At 38.1% G+C, this 14,718-nt stretch overlaps 1 protein-coding gene and 1 long non-coding RNA gene across 2 annotated transcripts in view; both read left to right on the forward strand.

Moving 5' to 3' along the window:
* Positions 1-7,447, forward strand: part of LOC123966138 — a 42,680-nt gene extending 35,233 nt beyond the window's left edge. Inside the window, exon 3 of the long non-coding RNA XR_006823896.1 lies at positions 6,462-7,447. This is a non-coding gene — a long non-coding RNA (uncharacterized LOC123966138). The remainder of the gene's footprint in view (positions 1-6,461) is intronic.
* The window catches only part of hs3st4 (heparan sulfate (glucosamine) 3-O-sulfotransferase 4), a 90,560-nt gene that overhangs the window by 55,853 nt on the left and 19,989 nt on the right, over positions 1-14,718 (forward strand). The gene's annotated exons all lie outside the window — the stretch shown is intronic.

A 14,718-nucleotide genomic window follows, 5' to 3' on the forward strand; every position in this document is an offset into this window, starting at 1 on the left:
TAGTTTTGTTAAGCAGCCTTGTGCTGTATAATGACAAATAAACAACCTTGTACATTGAAACTATTCCCTATGAAAATGTAAATAAATGTCATATACTACATGATATGCATTTTCCTTCACAACCAGTCTCATAAATAAACTCATGAAGGTTTATAATTCAACAGTGATCCATTAAATGCCTTCTTTAAGCTATTGCTCATTAAAGGTTGATGAAAAATGTATTAATTTAAGCAGCTGCTAGCAGTTAAAGGCAATGTAGGGAAGGACACTACAAATTAGCTTCAGGATATGAAGCTTGTGATATGTGGCTTCAGTCTAATCAATGAATATTCTATGTTTATGTTCCTATAAAATTAAACAAACAATGTCTCATATTGACACGGGTTTCTCATTAACATAAATAACTGTTATTGTGTTTTTAAGTGCATATATCAGACTGGTTAAACAGGTCTTTTGACTTTATACCAAAATACAAAACAAAGGAATTCCTTGCCAGAAGAATCATTGTTGAATTATTATTATTATTATTATTATTATTAAGTTATTGGATTTTATAGTTTGAGAATGATTAGTGTCTGCTATTGCAGGTCCATTGGGTCATTTCTGCCATCTTAATTTCAGTGTTCTTTGACCAAAACAACTGAAATATTATTTCATTCTACTGAGCTTATTGGTCATATACTGTATTTATATAAGTAATTCAATCATTGTTTTCTGACTGATTTGCATCTGTTATGCTTTGAGTGTAAGCAGCAAGTCACTAAACTGAGAACATTACACAGTGACACATACTTCAGTAAAACCTACTGCAGTTGATTCTGAATAGTTTCAGCAATAGTTTGCTGAAATAAAATATATGATAAAATAGAATATTGTTTTCACCATCATATGATCCCAGTGGAAGTTATCTTTTATATTGTACCTCCATATGAAGGTTGGACTTAGCCAAGAGACTTAGAATAGTGGGGAATAATCCCTGACAATAGTTTTTTTAAATTGTTTACCTTGTAAAATGTGGACATGTGTAATGCAAGATATCTACTAACTCTACACTGTATAATGAGTATGCCATTACTAAAGAAAGATGAATTCCTAAATGTTATAAATGCACATTTTATGAATGGTTAGTACTTAAATTCAGTTATTCATTATCTTTTAGACACATACTATATTTCTAGCTCATTTTATTTTTAAATTAACTTTGGCCGGTGTTTGAACCTTACATCTGCTGAATTTTTCATGGTCATAAAATACAGGTTTATTTGTCTATATGTCTTTTTTTTCTCCAATAAACAGATGGCCCTGGTATGATCCTTTCTTATTGTTACCATGGTAACCACTCAGTGCCGGTGCAAACCTATCGCTCACCCAGGTCTTGGTTTATATGAGGCTGGAACAGGTTTAGATATACTGGATCTCTACATATATTGCTCTTTTTTAAAAACACGACCACACTTGTCAGTAGACACACGTCAGTGTGTTCACATGCCTTTTATCGTGGCTGTTATTATGATGCACATTTTTCATTTTGCCATGCCATTTAATTTATCCTTCCCTCAACAACGTGATAAGAGTTTAAAAGTGCCTTTGACCTGTAGATGATGGACGAGAGGAGAAAATACAGACTTTAGACAAAGTAAAACTGAACAGGTTACGTCTTTCCTGGAGATTAAACAGCTTATATATATTTAGAGACTTTAAATACAAAAAATATTGTTGATCATGAAATTAAGAAATGCAAAAAATACACTATTATTTTCTACCTCTCATGTCAAGAGATTAATTAAGAGGATAACTATTAGATAATAGTATTATTAGATAGATAATCTTGATGGGGGATTTGTTATTGTACATTAAATTGCAACATGAAACAAAATCACATCAATCACATAAATCATAAACAAGACACTGATGCAGAGGATATATAGTACCTTATTAGTTAGAGGCTTGTATTCAATATGTATTTCTTTATTTTAAAGCTGAAATGGGCTGTCTTTTCTATTTTTCAATCATGTGAGCTGATCGCCCACAGATATTCTGACCTTTTACTGTCACCACATAAATGAAGAATCAATACATTCACATCTATTAGTGTCATTGGTGCAGTGGATTTTTCACTTATGCCAATTAGTGGACTGAGAGGAAAATGGAAGAGGCCCTTCAGATAAAAGCACACGTCTATCAGAGTACAGCTCAAGGACTGTAAAAGACAATTTTAAGTAGTAGTCTTAATGAACATTGGGCATCAGAATAATACATCAAAGAAATCAGTTCATCACAAGTTAAAATTGAACAGCTGTAGACAAACCTGGTCAGACTACCAAAAACTTGTCAGTGTGCAGTTTTCCCAAGCACTTCCACTACAGTATCTTGCTGCTGCTGACTACTAACCGGAATGTTTTTGATATTTTTCCCTGCTATCATATCCTCTCAAAGGGCCGTATTGTTTTGCTTGAATAGTCTATGTCTTTGTGTCTCAATCGCTATGTGAACAATCCATTACTTGGTCAAATACGCTGTTTTAGAAGAGAAGACATACATCCATATTTAATGACATTGTTTGTTTCCTACTCTCTTTTCCTCCAGAGTGCCATCATGACTAGTTTACTGTATGTATAGCATCAGATCATCCAAATTCAAGTGTATTTTTTTTTTATGCGTCAACCTGTGGAAATCTGGGCTTAAATGTAGTTGAGTGATTAACCTGTTAACTCCAGGCAGAGTAGGATGACTGCCTCAAAGAACTGACAAAAAGCATCAATAATTCAGTGTTTGGTGTGCTGAATGCTACAGGCTGGAGATAAATGTTGCATTATTTGTTTAGTTGTAGCTACTACAGTACATAAACTCTGATATTGCACAGGTTTTATAACAAAATAGCTTCTGGAGCATCGGGGTCCCCAAAAGTAAGATTTCTGCAGGAGCCAATGCAAAGATAATTGTCAATAAAATATCAAGGCCAAAACATTCATGAAAAATGATTCAGGCCTACATTATATGTAGAGTTTTCTACAATGATTGAATTTTAGTACTTAGAGAGTAGATACTAAGAAAAATAAAACAATCAGGCACAGTAACAATAAGACGTCCAGTGTGTGTAAGCCAATGCATTTCAGCAGAAATGTCAAATGAACCTTAGCATCGGGTCACTCAGTAAGAACAATTCATTTAAATATCACTTCCTATCTAATCAGTCAAAGTTTATTTTATGTTATTCTTCTAACCATGCATTTGCTACTTATTATCAAATCAGTTTAAATCTCAAAAAGGCAGTATTCCCTCAGTTTACACCATCTAGTCTGCTTAGCTTCTTTCCCAACCACTGGGGAATTAATTATCCATCATCTGTTTGTCACTGTCACCCCACTTGTTGCTTTTTGTTGTTCTTCTCAAAATCAATTGCTTTAAGTGCAATCTATGCTTATTTCACCAGGAGAGACTAATTAAAAAGGCTTTATTGAATCAAACAATTAAAAACTTTGGCAAAAAGCTTTTGCCACTGATGTAATAATGTCACAGAAGTGTTAATAGGTGATCACTTTTGTAGCATTCATTATTTCAGTGCACAAAACAGGAACAGAAGGTATATGTTACATTGCCCTTGCTGCACAAATACAAATTTTATTCGCTGTTTCTGTGTCGATAATGGCAGTGCAAGAATTACATTTTAAACCTGAGCAAAGGTTAATCGAGTGCAGAGGACAAAAAAGCGGCAAGTTAAACTGAACTTGTTGCCCAGCGTGAATATTGATATCTGATATAAAGGTTCATAACACATGATATTTCTGCTAAAGTCAATGAAAAAGTTGATTTATTGAATAAGATGTGAGGTCATTTTTCAAACCTGAAACCATTTTGATCACATTAGCAGCACAAAGTCTTCCCTGTCATTCAAGTGGGGAGAGTGAGAGAAGGCTGCTGTGCAAGCTTTTATGTTTGTCCCTCCTTTCTGTCATGTGAACTATCAGGGGTTCTTGTACTACTAATATGGTTATGTGAGGTTAGGGCTCTAATGCATCTATAGGGATTTTTTATAGTTTTATACAGCTAAAACAGCCTGAGGTCAAATTGACCCCAAAGAACACCGATGTATACAAAATGTGTACCCCGTTAAATTAAGAAAAGTGATTAAATTTGAACCCAAAAATCTCAACAAAAGTCAACCATTTATTTAGAGACTTTAAAGACTGAAGGGGATTAAAAAGACAATAGGAGGCTTAATGAGTAAATCGACCACTGTGCTTATGTTGCTGCTGTTATTCTGCCTTAAAGGGTCATTATTTAGTTTCCACTGGCCACTAGCGGTGCGTTTTCGGATTGCAACCTGGTGTGTGCTCATACGTGTGCTTGAACTCATGAGTGAGCATAATCGGACACACACTGGAAGACAGCTTCACACAACATGCTGGAAACTCAATTAAACTCCCACTGCAATGTTACAGTCATGTTTTTATCAGCTTGAGGATGAACTAATCCATGGTCGTTGCATGATTGACTACATTGACTGCATTTAGCCGAAGTGATACATTGGCGTTAGCTCCCCTGACACTTTTCAATAACTAATTGTGTATCTTTCACCAGAGACTCAGCAATGTCAGCACAGCTAAATGTATTGAATGATAACGAAACAGTTAGTGAGCTAGACCTAATATTATAAATGAGATTTTTGCCACCTTTAACAGTTAGACTGCTGTAAGTAACATTACTGCAGTGAATTGTTTTTAGCTGCGGTGTTGTTGCTTTGTGTACGCCTCAGAATAAGAAGGCAAGAGGCTCGGGAGTGCACATGCCGAAAAATCCGACCCGGAGTATTCACATAGAATTAGGCATACTGGCCGTCAGAGGTAACCTGGAAAAACCTGGCAAGTGGATAATTTTTCTAGTGAGATTACAACCCCTTCACACACAGGCAATACAAAAGTGATTCACTTCATTAAAAAAACTACACATAGCCCTTTAATTGACACAATATCCCCTCACACTTATGTTTAATGCCAACACTTGTTTCTGTGCTGGAAGGCTAGGCTGGCAAATAATTGGAACCACAATGAATTTTAAAGGTAATTGTAGAACATTAAAAAGGTCATTTGGGCTATTTCTTTATTATTCTACCTTATGAAGGCCATGTGTGGTACAACATGAAGGGCATCAGCAAGCAAGGGGTAAAAAGTGGCCTGTACATAGGCCAAGAGGTCACAAGATCTGCCCTTACTGTGATATGTACGCCGACAATCGTAGGAAGCACTATAAAGAAAACTATACAATCTTTGTGGCAGCAAAGGTCAGAGGCTTTGATTTGAGCTAACTGATGTCTTGTGCCAGGTCTGTAGAACTACTCAGACTGTGCTGGTCAGCTCAGCCTTCACAAGAACTTTGACTCTACAGCAGACTAATTGCTATGAAATAGAAGTGACCTGATAACCTAACATCTCTTGTTTCAGCCTGTGGCATATTTTTCTTTAATTGGCTGCAATGAAGCTTTAGGCCCTGATTCTTGCTGTATTTCATATGACTTTTAACTGCTTTGACTGACATTTTACTTCATATTCTTATTCACAAGATTTCACAAACCACCCTATCAAAATAGCTATCAAAACACTTCTGCCTATGCTAGCAATAGCCTCACAATCTCCTTTCCTTTGTGCAACCTTTGAAATAGCTATGTATTGGGCGAGTGACAGCTAGATTTATTCTAATGTTAAAGTACAACAAGTAGTTCATGCAAGTGCAAGGTAGGACAGGAATGCAGGATAACCTGCAAAATAAAGACAGGAAAGTCAGATTTAATTCCTCCATGGCCATCATATGGCCTATACAAGAGAGAGGCACAATTACAATATGCTAAAACCATGTTTGAAAGACAAAAGCAGTTGTCTTTTTTTCTTAACATGTCTTGACAGATTTAAAAATACTATTGGATGTGTAATTGTTATGCAGAACAAGAAGGCTATTTCAACATCTCTTTGTGTGAAGGAGTGCCATTCCCTATAGAAATCTTGCATTTGTTGATCAGTCTTTGCTGACTCTTGTTCTAATGACAATATATATCCATGACACATATAGTTAATCTGATAAAATAACAAAGTGTTTGAAAGAAAATAACGTGCACAACTCTTGTGAGAAGATATCTGTTAGAAGCTGTTGGTTGATTATAACAACAGCAATGACCTTAGTGTGGGAGGTGGTGTAATTGGTGAAATGGGCAAAACATGCACATATAACACAGGATGAAGGCCACAGCCAGTAGCTTTGGCATTAAGCTATGTGTCACCAGTAAAGTGATTTTTTTGCTTTGTGAGACTTCATATTCATCAGTTCAGCTTTAGGCATAAATAAGATCTAATGTTTTATTGGAGCTATCCAGTAGAGTTTTAGGAGCAGGACCACACTTCAATCATGCTACTTGAAACATTTCCATAAATACTCACCTAACCCATCTCATGCTCTCATATACTGTACAGAACCGAGACCAAGCAACGTCATCTCAAGCATGCCAAACCACTATTCCGTGTTGTGAATTACTACAAGCGACTTCATCCATCCACTTACCTCATCTTGAGAATGTACTCCATCTCTCTATCCGCATCGGACGATGAATTATTCAGACGGAATCAAGACGACCACTTTCGAAGTATCCATCAAACCACATCAGCAGACGCAGCATCAGAAGCCGAAAGCTGCCTCCTCCATACCTAAGACCCCGCTTTCCACAGCGCTATCCAGGACGCAGTGGGACATCAGGGCCCACTGTCATTGAGCTCCACTAATCACATCAGTTAGCCTTAGCAGGGGAATTTGCAGGGGCACTAGTATGCCAGTGCCCACTTCCAGTAACCGAAGCAGCTCAATCTAGCTCCTGGCACTGGGATGCGCTCCAAGCAGTCCACTTCCAGAAACCACAGCAGCTGGCTCCAGACTGGCATTTAGCACTAGGATACCAGGGCTTCCAGCAACCACAGCAGCTGGATTCAGTTGGAGCATTTTGTACCAGCATGCCAGTACCCTCTGCAGAACACCTCTAGCAACCATGGCAGCACCAGGATACCGACTCCCATCAGTCCATCACAGCCGTTGCAGCAGCAAGTTCTTTCCATACTAAACTAAAGTCTTCCTTCTTCACACATTCCAGCCAACAGGCAACCATCAACCTCACTGCATCCACAGGTAATCCCTCCCATTTGTCATCCTAACTATATCATCTCCCATCCTTCAGTTCCCACTAGTCTATGCAAAGATTGTAGTGCTCTTCTTATCATGCCCACCAAAAACCTGCCAAATGACTCCTTGAAGGGAACTTCCTGAGGCACTCTCCAGAGAGTATGCTTTCTTTTCATTTGCAATTTCCCACCCACATGGAAATGGACAATTGTATAGTCATTATTCTAAATCTGGCCCTACGTTTCGGAGGCAATAGTTTCTCATCATCATCATGCCGTTCAAGTGCTGCCTAAACAGGTAACCCTACTCACCAATACGGTCTTCATGCAGCTCATTCCATCGCCATTGTTGACTCTCCTTCTCATTTCTCATTTCAGAAGATCCCCGTCCCATTGGTTCCTCCATATTCTTTCACAACATTCATCACATAAATCCTTCCCTAACCCCTAATTGTAAACTCCCAGAACTCTCATCAACAGCATAGCACCTTCAAACCCTTCATCCTACTGGTCAGCTTGGAAGAATTTCAGCCACTTTGATGACCAATACAACCTAACTTTCCTGTTGTTCGATCTTCCTGGCTGCCCCGCACCAGCCTTTAACATCCACAGATACCTTACTTACTTACTTACTACTATGGCACTACAGCAATAGCCAGTCTGGCCAGCTTACACTCATCTTTTACTTGAAAGTCCAAACACCCCTGAACACTTTCAAGACCATTCCAAAAAACTTTCAATTCCGGAAATCCAAACCCATAACCATGACAGATCCTCTCTTTGTCTCCGAGTCCAGTCAAGTGGCAACTTGATTCTGGTTCCACCAGCACTTCCGCCATGTACTCTCCTATCTATTATTTCAGTCACTCCTTCAGGATCAGAGCTGCCAGCTCGTCCTCCCGAAATGGCATTCTCAAGCACTTAATACAGATCATGTGCCACTGGTCCTCCCAAGCATAGCCTTCAACTGCTACATTCGTTAAGATCTCAAAGATCTCCGATCTGTTCAATATTCTCTCAAATAACTGGAATCTTCTGGGGTTCTGTCATGCTCAAGTAATACAAACTTCCCAATAAAGCTTCACTACAATGCAGTAGCAAACCAAAGCTGTACAGCGAGTCCAAGCCTCTCCCACAATCTTTTTGTTTTTCATCAATAAATAATTTTAATGCATCTGTAGATGGTGTGGTCCTTGCTAGTGAAAAAAAAACATTTTGGGAAACCCTTATTTGCTTTCTTGCAGAGAGTTTGATGAGAAAACTGATACAACTCTCATGTACACAGTAAATATGAAGCTACAGTCTTGCACCCAGTTAGCTTATCTTATCATAAAGACTGGAAATAGCTAACCTGGTTTTGTCTAAAGGTAAAATCCATACACCAGCACATTATAGCATAAAGCATAAAGCACACTGATTAACATGTTACAATTTTGTTTAATCAATATAGAAGCATCCCAATTATATTGAGGACACACACAGGATCTCTCTTTTATGCTCTTTAATACTACAAAGCTGACAACAAAGTTGTAAACATAAGCCCAACATTTGTCAAGAGAAGAACAAGGCTATAGTACAGTACTATAATGCTTCGAACTTAAACTGGACATTTCATTGGAAACATTTATTTTTTAAATAATGAATTTCATTACAATACAACATAACTTAAAATAGGTTGTCCTTCGTACCATCTAGTGCAAATATTAATTTGTTGAAAATAATATCAATAAAAAAATAAGACACTGGCCTTCATCACCAAACCCACACAACAAACTTACTGTAGCTCACCAGCCGAACTATGGCTTTAAAGTAGATTTTTCCCTCTTACTGGACATGCTTATCAAAGAGTGGTTATACCTCATGGGCAGGAGTCTCTCAAATCGTTTGTCAGACAAGAAGAGCCTCGCCACAAGCGCACTAGAGGGTATCTCTGTCCTTTCGCGAAACAATATGAAGTAATACCTCCACCCCTTAAAAGACCTCTTTGGCAGCTCTGTCAGCTCTGCCATTTCTGCGTCCTCATGAACTGGCACTCAAGTCAAAAGTTAGGTCGGAAAAGTGTTACGGAAACACGCACGAAAAGGGACGTATGATTAATTTTTCTCTCCTCCCGTTATGCGGAGAGCTCAAGAACCAGTTCGCAAGTAACGCAATGATTTTGTTATTATTGTAACTGTAATGTGATTTCTAAAGTTATCAACAGTAATGCGTTACATAACTGCGTTACAGACGAAAGTAATCTGATTACAGCAATGTGTGTTTGTAACGCGTTACCCCCAACACTGGTCAGTTATGTGTTTTCCTGGGTGTAGTGGGGATATTTTCTAACTTAAGACAAAAACCCACATCCAACCACATATTCCTGCTGTGAAGTGTCATTGTCCAGTTCACTGATAGCAAGGATAAAGTCAATAAAAAGATAGGATAGTTGGAAGGATAATGACGTCATGTCATTTATCTTCAAATGATGGCATTTCAAAATGGTTAAATGTTTACAATTTCCTGTTTGTTCTCAGCAGAGATGACACAGCTAAACGAATTTGACACAGATAATGAAAACAGTAAAACGCCACAGATTTAAGTGTCAACACAGCTGTTAATTATTTTGTTCTCTAAGGCATTGCCCCTGGGGTGGTATTGAAGAAGAAGCGTGTTCAGCATATTTAGGACAGCTTATGTTAATTGAAAAAAAACAGTGACAACTAGGATACTGTGATTTTCTTGCCAACAATGGCAAAGTAACTTGGCAGATGATGTATTGAATTAAAATCAAATTTAGAGGTCACTAGAACAACTTCATTAAAGTTAACATGCACTTGGCAAAGATTTCCAGATTACTATATTTTAGGGTGTTTAGATTGCACTAAACCGCTTAAATTGCTCTATTTTACATAGAGTGGCATGACCAGGGATATGGATGTGTTTGTATGAAGGGAAGGGGGCTCTTCCATTGTGTTTCTTGTGTTGCTGCTTTATTTAAAATTACCAAAAGGAACAAAAATGATGTGTCTGGGACAAGTTTTAAGAGCAACCTCAAAACTACTATTATAGACAGTAGCGTTGGCATTCTGGGTCTGAATCAAGCTCATTCCAGCTGAGATAGTGTCAATGCCATAGGCAGATTTGGCACAAAGAAATGTGCATGCAGCCATGAGCTTCTCTGTTACGGTCAGGCCAGATGACAGCCAGACGGGACACTCTGTCACTCAGCTCACAGCGGAGGTGGAGGATTGTCTAGGGCCAAGAAACACGCACTTGAAAACACAGCAAGAGAGTGTCATATCATCAAAACATCAGAAAAACTGAAAGTGAAAGGGATGTTTTTAAAGCACAAGAAGCCTTGTGAAGAACCCAAAACATCTAACTATGAAGGAGAAAAGGAGCTGTGTGTTAAGTATTAGATAAAAGTTATCCTGCCCCCAAACAGTAAACATCCAATCACAGTTTAGCAACCATAACTCGGCATGGCAGGCCTGTTAAGCTTTGGGTTTTTGGGATATGGATTTGTTTAGCCTTTCCAAAACAAAAAACTATAACCACAAAAGTGCAAGGAATAGATTTAACTATTTGTTTATCTGCTCTCATTTAAGCTAAAAATGTTAGCATGTCAAGCTAAGTAGCATTACAGCAGTAACCTGATCAAGTAAATTTTATTTATAAAGCACATTTAAAGGGGAAATATGTAGTTTTCAGTGGCCACTAGAGGTCCGGTTTTAAAATTGCAACCAGGTGTATGCTCATACTCATGCTCAGCTTGAACTCATAAGCGAGTATAATAAGATACACAACGACTTTCATACAGAGATCCCACAATAAATAAAGAAACACCTGCATGTGGCTGTGGCTTTTCACACAGTCATGTTCCTGTAGCTGCTGTGTTACTACCAACGTTCCCGCTCAGAGGCATATCAAATCAAATCCCTTTTTCGGCTCTGTGACGTTACCTTTCAGACAGCGCAGCGAGCATCGGCAATATTGGCACAACCCTCCCGGAAAATAAGACAGTGTGAAAAGGGCTATTAACAGAATCATTGGGAGACAGCATCACACAACATGCTGGAAACTCCCACTGCAATGGGTGAAATATTTTTTATCAACTTTAGGTTGAACTAATCCATGCTTGTTACATGATAACATTACATTGACTGCATTAAGCCAATGTCACACATCAGCTTTAGCTCGCCTCACTGCTTTTCAGTAAGCTAACTAACATAACTATTTGTGTATCTTTCCCCAGAGGCTCAGCAATGTCAGCACAGCTGTTTATAACAAGTAGGTTGCGGTAAGTAACATTTCTGTAGTGAATGGGTCTTCCACCAAATATGTTGCATTATTGTATATTATGTTGGTCACATAACTAAGGTCAGCGACTGAGACGTGGACAAGCTGTGTATCGTAAAATGACAATAAATCTAAATTGAACGTTATGAAAGAAACAGTGGTGGATCGTGCTAATGATAGCTGGCTGACCTGCCTTGTATCACTTTAGGCTAATATAAACAAATCGCTCCACATTTACTTTGTTTACTGTTACTTCATTTCTTGCAGGCTAAAATCAACACTTTGACATAATACTTGTGGTACACAAGATAGTAATATAGATCCTTAGCTGGTGAAGTCATATAGAAAGCCATAATGTTACAACTTTAGTATTTTGCACCGGTCACGTTAGCCGCGGTGAGCTAACAATTAGTATTTCTGATGTTCACTGTGTTTTCACCTGACATTTAGCTGAAGATTTTATCCTAAGTGTCTTACACTTGCTATATATGTCAGAGGTTCCACAACTCTGATGATTTATTAATAAGTGAAACTACATACAGTATAGCCTCTTTAAAAACTATAGAATTTGACCAAAGTATATTCAACAGAATTCAAATAATATAAACAGACAGGAGGGCAAAATTCAGGGGGCCAAAAATGCTACAGAATAAAGATAAGTTTTGTTTAATTTTAAATGAGCTTAGGGAAGGGGCTGATTTAAGAGAGATGTGAGATTGGGACAGTGGCAGCAAAGGTGCGACCACTTAGTTTGTAGTTTGATCATGGGATGTCTAGGTGGCCAGTGTCAGAGGAAAGGAGAGATATAGGATTGGAGTGGGGACTGAGGAGGTCAGATTAATAGGGGGGCAGCAGGTCATTAAAAGCTTTAAAAACAGGAGCATGATTCAATAGTAAACTGGAAGCCAGTGCAGGGCAGCAGGATGGGGTGGTGGGGGCTCTTTCCCAGGTTCCAGACAGCAGTATAGCAGTAGCGTTCTGAACTAGTTGTAGGCAGTATATGGATGACTGGGTGATTGGAATAGAAGGAGTTGGAGTAGTCGATCCATGAGGATATTAAGGCATGGATGACTATTTCCACTTGGCGAAACCAAGGTTCGTAGCATAGGGCTTGAGGTAATGGAGTCTGGGGGGCCAAAGAGCATAGTCTCTGATTTATTGTCACTGAGCTGCAGAAAAATGAGGGCAATCCAGTTTTTGATGTCCTCAGGACATTCACTGAGGCAGTTTAGGCCTGATGTGCAGTTGGATATCATAGGTAAAGCTGGGTATCATCGGTTTAGCAGTGGTAGGAAATACAAAGGGAAAGCAACTAGATTGAGAGAAGGAGTAGACCGAGGATGGACCCTTGTGGGACTCCACAGGAGAGATTACCTATCGTTATTATTCAAAGGCAAAGAGCATGTTATTAGAAAACTATAGCCTATTATTTTGTGAGATTAAGGTTACATTAGAAAAAAAACCTGTTCAGGACTGACATATCCACTACGTGGGAGCCAAGATGCTTCAGTAGTTTAGAGTAACGACAGAAGCTCTGAATTTATTGGTTTGTGGAATTTTACACTCCAGCAACTCTGGTGAAATTTGTGTTACATAGCATGTCATTTGCCAAACTCTTCCTGACATCCTTTTCTCTTGTAAAGGTAAAGCAAACAGTATAAAGCTAACCACAGTGTTACATGTCCAAGTATTTCTAAGGTGAGCATTCAAACCATTCATACAAGAGAGCAAACATTTTAATTACATTAGTAATAATTTTTATTTGTAGAGCACTTTTCAAAAACAAGTTACAAAGTGCTTTAATAAGTGTAAAGACAATAATACCCAAAAGACAATAATACAAAAACATAAGATAAAAGCAAGAAAACTATGGTAGTACTATGGTACCATAATACTACGACTAACTCTACCCTGCTGTATATAAATATTGTTGCTCCTTATTTCCATGTCTTCTACATAGAATACCAGCTGGTGAAGATAGCCTACAATTAGCTTTAGAATAGTCTTTTAGCATGATATCATGTATTTAGCCATCAAGTGCATATTAAAAGCGCCATCTACAGGGTTCTTGTTAAACCAATAACAGGTGACATTAAAAGGTCAGCTGGAGAAGGAGCTTTCAGTCAACACATGGTGTTTTGGCATTAGCATTAGCTCACACTAGCAAAAAAGTCATCTGCTAGCAACAGTCATAATTTCAGACCACAAAAGCCATGGTTGTTGGAGAAGCCGTTTTTTTTTATGTCTATGTAAAATCATGGAGACAAAAAAATCACCTCAGTTGTCATGGTAAATCTGCCACAGTTATTATTGTAATCAGCATATGTGTGAGAATGGAAAGCTTGCAGCATTGCAATAGGGGGAGGCAGAGCTTAAGGGTCAGTTGTGTTCACGTTTATTCATTTAGCTGATGCTTTTTTTTTTATTTATTTATTTATATATTTATTTATTTTTATTCATTTAGCTGATGCTTTTATCCAAAGCGACTTACAATTGCTATGGATGTCAGAGGTCGCACACCTCTGGAGCAACTAGGAGTTAAGTGTCTTGCTCAGGGACACAATGGTGGATGTCTCACAGTGGGAATCGAACCCTGCTCTCCCACACCAAAGGTGGGCGTCTTATCTATGCGCCATCACCACCGTGTGTTTGTATCAGACCACACAGTTTTATTTTTTGAGAGATATACTAAATAAAACTAATTCATTTTAAATAAACACAATGAATTTGAATATTTAATCTGGAAATATGCAGCATATGTAGAATAGCTTGTTAATATTTGTTTTAACAGCTTATTTTACATGCCCGTGGTGTTCCATTGGATTCCACTGAACATCTGTTCTGAGAACAATAGGGAAATACCATGGGTACGCTATGCTGCTAAATACTAATCAAATCAACATACGTGTCTGATTTCATTACTAGTATATCAGGGACATTAGAAAACAGTATAGGATAACAAAATGAACCTTTAGGGTACTGTATACCAGATATGCTCACAAGTCTTTGAGCTAGAGTCCAAATCAAGTCTCAAGTCTCTGAGCAAGAGTCCAAGTGACTGTGCAATGCAATTAATGACAGCTTATAAACTACTGTAAGTCAACACATTCCCCAGACTCTCAAAACAGTGTAACATTAACTAAATAAAACTGTAACGTTACATGATCAACAATAAACCTGTAGCCTGTTTTTCACTTACAGAACACAACCACGTAGCCTAATTTACAATGCCTCTACAACTAATCAAAGCTTATAAACTACTGCAAGTCAACACACACCC

Source organism: Micropterus dolomieu, linkage group LG02 (assembly GCF_021292245.1).
Source record: "Micropterus dolomieu isolate WLL.071019.BEF.003 ecotype Adirondacks linkage group LG02, ASM2129224v1, whole genome shotgun sequence".
NCBI classification, from domain to species: domain Eukaryota; kingdom Metazoa; phylum Chordata; class Actinopteri; order Centrarchiformes; family Centrarchidae; genus Micropterus; species Micropterus dolomieu.